This window comes from Dasypus novemcinctus, chromosome 24, assembly GCF_030445035.2.
Source record: "Dasypus novemcinctus isolate mDasNov1 chromosome 24, mDasNov1.1.hap2, whole genome shotgun sequence".
NCBI lineage: Eukaryota > Metazoa > Chordata > Mammalia > Cingulata > Dasypodidae > Dasypus > Dasypus novemcinctus.
The window spans coordinates 27,778,069-27,784,514 of NC_080696.1; the positions used below are offsets into that span (position 1 = coordinate 27,778,069).

Consider the following 6,446-nt stretch of genomic DNA (forward strand, 5'->3'; position numbering starts at 1 on the left):
CATCTTTCATTAAAGCCATGTTTGTGAGATTCCCCAAGATTTTGTTTATTGTGGTAGTTATTCATTTTCCTTGTTTTGGAGTAACCCAATGTACAATATACCAGACATTACATATTCAATCTAGAGATGGAATTTACAATCTATGGCCCAAAAAAATTTTATTGGAACACAAGCACCCCATTCACTTATATATTGTTTCTGATTTTTGAGATTCAATAACAGATTTGTGAATGTGTGATAGAGACTTTGTAGTGTGCAAAGCCTAAAATATTTTCCATGTGACCCTTAAAAAATTCATCAATTTTGATTCCATGTTAATCTCTGATAAACTTGAGTTTATTTTTTTATGTTATTGGAAATAATGCTACTGTGAATATTTTTGTATCTTCCTTTGGGTGGATATTCATTCATACTACATATTTCCATACAGTTTTCCAAATAGGGATGACAATTGTCCCTTGGACTACTGGTTTGTAAGAACTATGTTGATCCATATACTTACAAATAGTTGTTAGTTTTTTTTTAAAGAGTTATTTATTTCTCTCCCCTTTCCCTCCACACCACCCCACCCCCCACCCCCCACCCCCGATTGTCTGTTCTCTGTGTCCATTTGCTGCATCTTCCTCTTTGTCTACTTCTGTTGTTGTCAGCGGCATGGGAATCTGTGTTTCTTTTGGTTGCGTCATCTTGTTGTGTCAGCTCTCCATGTAGGCAGTGCCATTCCTGGGCAGGCTGCACTTTTCTTTCATGCTGGGAAGCTCTCCTTGTGGGGCGCATTCCTTTCACATGAGGCTCCCCTACGCAGGGACACCCCTGCATGGCACAGCACTCCTTGTGCACATCAGCACTGTGCATGGGCCAGCTCCACATGGGTCAAGGAGGCCTGGGGTTTGAACAGTGGACCTCCCATGTTGTAGACGGATGCCCTAACCACTGGGCCAAGTCCACTTCCCAGTTGTTAGTTTTGATTATCATTTTAATCATTGTGTAGATAGGTGATTCGTGGTACTACATTGAGGTTTTATTATTTATTTACTTGAGCCCTAATAAAGTTGTTTAACCAATTCTATGAAGTGTCTGTGAAAGTGGAAATGTGAATAAGACACCACTTAAAAAAACCGTGGAAAATATTTGACTTTGGGATAATTTAACCATCTCACTGATATCATTGCCACTGTTATGTCAGGTCAAATCAGCCTAGAAATAGAGTGCTTTTCTTTTTACAAACTTAAAGCAAAATCTTTTTTTTTCTTTTCAAAATCGCTACAATACTGGGGTGGGTTGAAACAGCATTAGAATCATAACTACACATAGAGATCAAATATAGCAGTTGGAAATAGCCTTAGTGATATTGAAATTGAAACCCTCTTTTACAGAGAAAGAACTGAAGACAAGAAAGCAAGAGTTACTAGTTAAAGGGTATTGTGATTTGTGTAACATTGGTCACAAGGTTCATAACATGTTCACAAGATTAATTTCTTCAAAGGACATAAAACCTGCTGGTACTTTCTTTTTTTTTTTTTAATTGACTTTGTAATAATATTACATTAAAAATATATATATATATGAGGTCCCATTGAACCCTACCACCCCCACCCCACCACTCCCCCCCCCAGCAACACTCCTTCCCATCATCATGACACATCCATTGCATTTGGCAAGTACATCTTTGGGCACCTATGCACCTCATGGTCAATTGTCCACATCATGGCCCATACTCTCCCCCATTCCATCCAGTGGGCCCTGTGAGGATTTACAATGTCCGGTGATTGCCCCTGAAGCACCATCCAGGGCAGCTCCATGTCCCAAAGATGCCTCCACCTCTCATCTCTTCCTGCCTTTCCCCATACCCATCAGCTATCATGTCCACTTTTCTCAATCCAATGCCACCTTTTCTATGTGGACATTGGATTGGTTGTGTCCATTGCACCTCTATGTCAAGAGGAGGCTCAGATTCCACATGGATGCTGGATGCAATCCTCCCACTTTCAGTTGTAATCACTCTAGGCTCCATGGTGTGGTGGTTGTCCTTCTTCAACTCCATCTTAGCTGAGTGTGGTGAGCCCAATAAGTCAGATTGTAGGTGCTGGAGTCTGTTGAGGCTCAGGACCTGGCTATCACATTGTCAGTCCAGAGATTCAAATCCCCTAAATATATCTTAAACCCCGACACTAACTGCACCTCTAGCACATTAGCATGAAAGTCTTATGAAGAGAGATCCCATCTGAGTCCAGATTCATCACACATAAACATGCTGGTACTTTCTTAATGCCAGCTTCCCACTAGCTGGGTCACTGAGCATTATTACTGCTTAAATATTACCAAAGATATTCGGGAAATTCTAAAGGGTGTGCTAGAGCCTGAAAAGAAAGATGGGAGAGTGAGACTCAGAGAGTCTAGAAATGAAAATTACATCAATAAAAGTTACCAGAAGTGTCAAAAGAGTGGTGAAAAGAAAATATGACAGATAAAACTCAGATAGTCATGAATAAACTTAACCAATGATATAAAGCACTTACATTCAGAAAACTGCAACTCAATGTTAAAAAAATCAAAAAGAGGTCTGAATAACTGGAAGAACATTTCATGCTCACGTATTTGAAGACTCAATATCATTAAAATGTCAACTCTACTCAAATTGACATACAGTTTCAATGCAATACTGATAAAAATTCTACCAGCATTTTTTTTTAATTTGAAAAGATGATATCAAGTTTATTTGGAAGGGTAAGATGTCCTGAATAGCCAGAAGCATCTTAAAAAAGGAAAAGTGAACTCTCATTTCTAGACTTTAAATTATATCACCTAGCTATAGTGGTAAAAACAGCACATTACTAGCATAAAGACAGACACATAGACCAATGGAACCAAATTGCTGGTTCAGAAACAAGCCCTTTTTTAACTAGCTTGTCAAACCCACACAATTTGGACAGAACAGTCTATTCGACAAATGGTGCTGAAAGAACTGGATATCCATAGCCAAAAGAAAGAAAGTAGACTCCTATCTCACACCTTAATCCAAAAATTAACTCAAAATGGATCAAAAACCTAAAAACAAAAGCAAGAAACATAAAGCTTTTAGAAGAAATTATAGGAAAATAACTACAAAGCCTGGTCGTATGTGGTGGATTCTTAAAGGAGATGAAAGGAGGACTGAGATGAACCTCTGATGTTTAATGTATGTATAACTTTTAATTAGCTTTACTGAAAATGTGTGGAAATATATAGAGTAGATGGTAACACATAGTAACAGCTAGTTTATAAATGGGATGTGGCTGAAAATGGTAGTCTAGGTATGTAAATGCCAATTGACAGAATGTTATAGAATAATCTAGGAACTGAATAGCACAGTAAACCAAGAGGTGAATGAGACTCGTGGTTGATGGTACAGATGCAAGAGTAGTCCTTTGTTAGCTACAGCAAATTTATGTAACTCTTGCAGGGTGGTGTGAATGTGGAGAAGCATGCGAAGGATGCAACTGGAGTGAACTATGGACTGTGGTTAGCTCTAATAATATAATATTCTTGCATCTATGCCAAAGATGTACTGTGTTGATAATGGGGCAGTATGGAGAACATGTGCCAAATGTACACTATGGACATAGTAACAATCAGAAGGTATTATATTATTTGTAACAAATGTTCCAACACATTGTGGTGTGTTGATAAAGGGATGTTTGAAAACTCTGTACATGTGCATAACTGTTTTATAAGTTTACAACTTCTGTCATAAAATATATATTTAAAAAAATAATTGGGTGGGTTGGGGGAAAAATACACCAAATATAAGATAAGTACTATAATTAGTAGTAAGATTTTGACAATATTCTTTCATAATTTATAACAAATGTCTCATGACAATGAAAGGTGTTGGTGAAGGGTTGTTGCATGGGAATGCTGTATAATGTTATTCATGTTTGTTTTGTAAGTTCACAGCTTTTACTATACACTTATTGCTTATGTATGTTCACATAAAAATGATATAAAGATAATAAAAATAGGGTGGGTTGGGAGAGAAATACTTTGGTTAGTAGTAATATTTTGACAATGCTCTTTAAACATTAGCTAAAAATGTTTAACAACAATGCAAGGTATTGGTGGTAGGGTGAGGTATGAAAGTCCTGTATGATGATATATATGTTTGTTTTGTAAGTTCACAACTATTACTATACATTTATTGTTTATGTATTTTGTGCATGAGAGATATACTTCAATAAGTGAAAAAAAAAAGCAGAAAAAAAGTATAGGGTATTCCCATATGCCCCACTTTCTAACCTCCCACATTTTCCCAAATTAACAACATCCTTCATTAGTGAGGTACATTCATTGCAATTTTTGAATACATTTTGGACCATTGCCACTAAGGATGGATTAATGTTTACACTGTAGTTGACACTATCTCCCACCCAATTCTGTAGGTTATGGCAAGATTTATAGCACACAGTCTTTTTATTTTATGACGATTTGCAGGTTTTGATAATTATTTGGATACTTATTAATTAATGTTTCTTGTTACTTCTACGAGATTGTAATATTCCTTAGTGTAAAACTTCTGCATTCACCCAGAAATATAATACTAAGCACCTAAATGTACAAAAGGTATTTCATAAACACTCAGTGCATCTTAAAATAGTTTAAATAGTTCATAACTGAAAGTAGAACAAACAAAAAATTAACATGACAAAAAGGGCCAGCTAAGTTTTTGACAAATAGGAAGTAGTATACATTAATTCAGGATCTATCCTGCATCATTTTAATTTAGGGAAAGTCAAAATGCTGATATGATTGGAATTTTGCACAAGCACTTTTTTTTAAATGAGTGTTTGAATGACTTTTTTCCTCATCAAAAGGTTGATTTTAACTCACAATGATTTTAACAACTATACATATATATATACATGTATATATTAATATAATATTTAAAACCACCTTCTATTTTTCACCCTTTGTGAAGCCTCTTTCACATCTTTGTTTCTAAGTCTATAGATGAGAGGATTTAACATGGGAATTACATGGGTGTAAAACAATGAGGCTGTTTTGTCTTCATCTAAGGAGTAGGAAGAACTGGGCCAAAAATACATGAAGAGCATAGTGCCTTGAAATATAGCAACAGCAGTTAAGTGGGATGTGCAGGTAGAGAAAGCTTTGAATCTCCCCTCAGCTGAGTGAATCTTTAAAACTGATAAGATGATATAACAATAAGACACTGGAACTCCTGAAATGGTAGTCAGTTCAATGAAGCTAAAAAGGATAAATATTACTATTTCATTAACCTGTGTTTCTGAGCAAGATAGCATCGGTAAAGGAGGGTTATCACAGAAGAAATGATTAATCTCATTTGACCCACAGAAACATAATTGGAATGTTAATGTATGTGTCAGAGCATCCACCATTCCTACTAGGTAAACCCCAGCCATAAGCATGGAGCACTCCCTGCTGGACATGTTGACTGTATAGAGCAAGGGGTTGCTAACAGAAAGTGAAGAATTGCAGAACACAACCACAAAAAGGAATTGATTTGTTCTTGGCAAAGAGGTCCACTAGCATCTTGGCCCCAATTGCTGTGAAATAGCAGAGGTCACAGAAGGAGAGATGACTGAGGAAAAAGTACATTGGTGTGTGAAGCTGGGAATCCAATCTAATTAAAATGATCATTCCAAGGTTTGCCAGAATATTAATGAGACAAATAACTAAAAGTATGATGAATAGGGTCTCTTCGATCTCAGAGTTACTAGTTGTTCCCAAGAAAATGAATTCAGTCAAGGAAGAGAAATTTTCCCTGTTCATTCTTCTTTTCTCTTGCTCTTAACTGTTGCAAAAATGATCAAGAAAATAGTGGAACCACGGTTAACTATTTAGACATTCACAAGCTATTTTCTGTAAAGCAGAATGTTATTTGCTTTGTAAATTTTCTTCTTTATCCTCAGAAAGCACTCAGACAAATGTCACTTTTAAAGAGATAAATTTTCTCATTAAAAAATCAAAATTTTTAGATAAAACTTGGAAAATATTATTCCAAATGTAGATATCATTCATGAGAGATACGATACGTTAGCATCTTGCCTTATCACATGCAGTAGATTTGACTGAACTGAATGCTTATTCCAGATCAAAATGACATCTAAAAAGCACCAAAGTTAGATGGAAAAGACCAGAAGTTAACTGCACAAAATACATCATTCGTTTGAAAATAAACACTAAAATGGATAAAAACTTGACTAATTTATGGCATTCTGCAAAAACATGATAGATTTTTAAAGTTTCAGCAACAAAGGACTATCTCTGAATTAATCGTATTTCATGTAAGTAAATAAATAAAATCATTATGTTCCTATTTTTGGTGTATGGTATCTTTATTGTTTGCTGACATATGAGACATATTTTATTGACTTTTTCTATCACAGGTCCTCATTTCTTTTCAACAATATTTATAACTCATTGTATGA

The 6,446-nt window shown here is 35.7% G+C and overlaps 1 pseudogene; it reads right to left on the minus strand.

Moving 5' to 3' along the window:
• Positions 1–4,919: 4,919 nt before the first annotated feature.
• On the minus strand, positions 4,920–5,787 carry LOC105744659 (olfactory receptor 5W2-like; annotated as a pseudogene).
• Between the last annotated feature and the right edge of the window lie 659 nt (positions 5,788–6,446).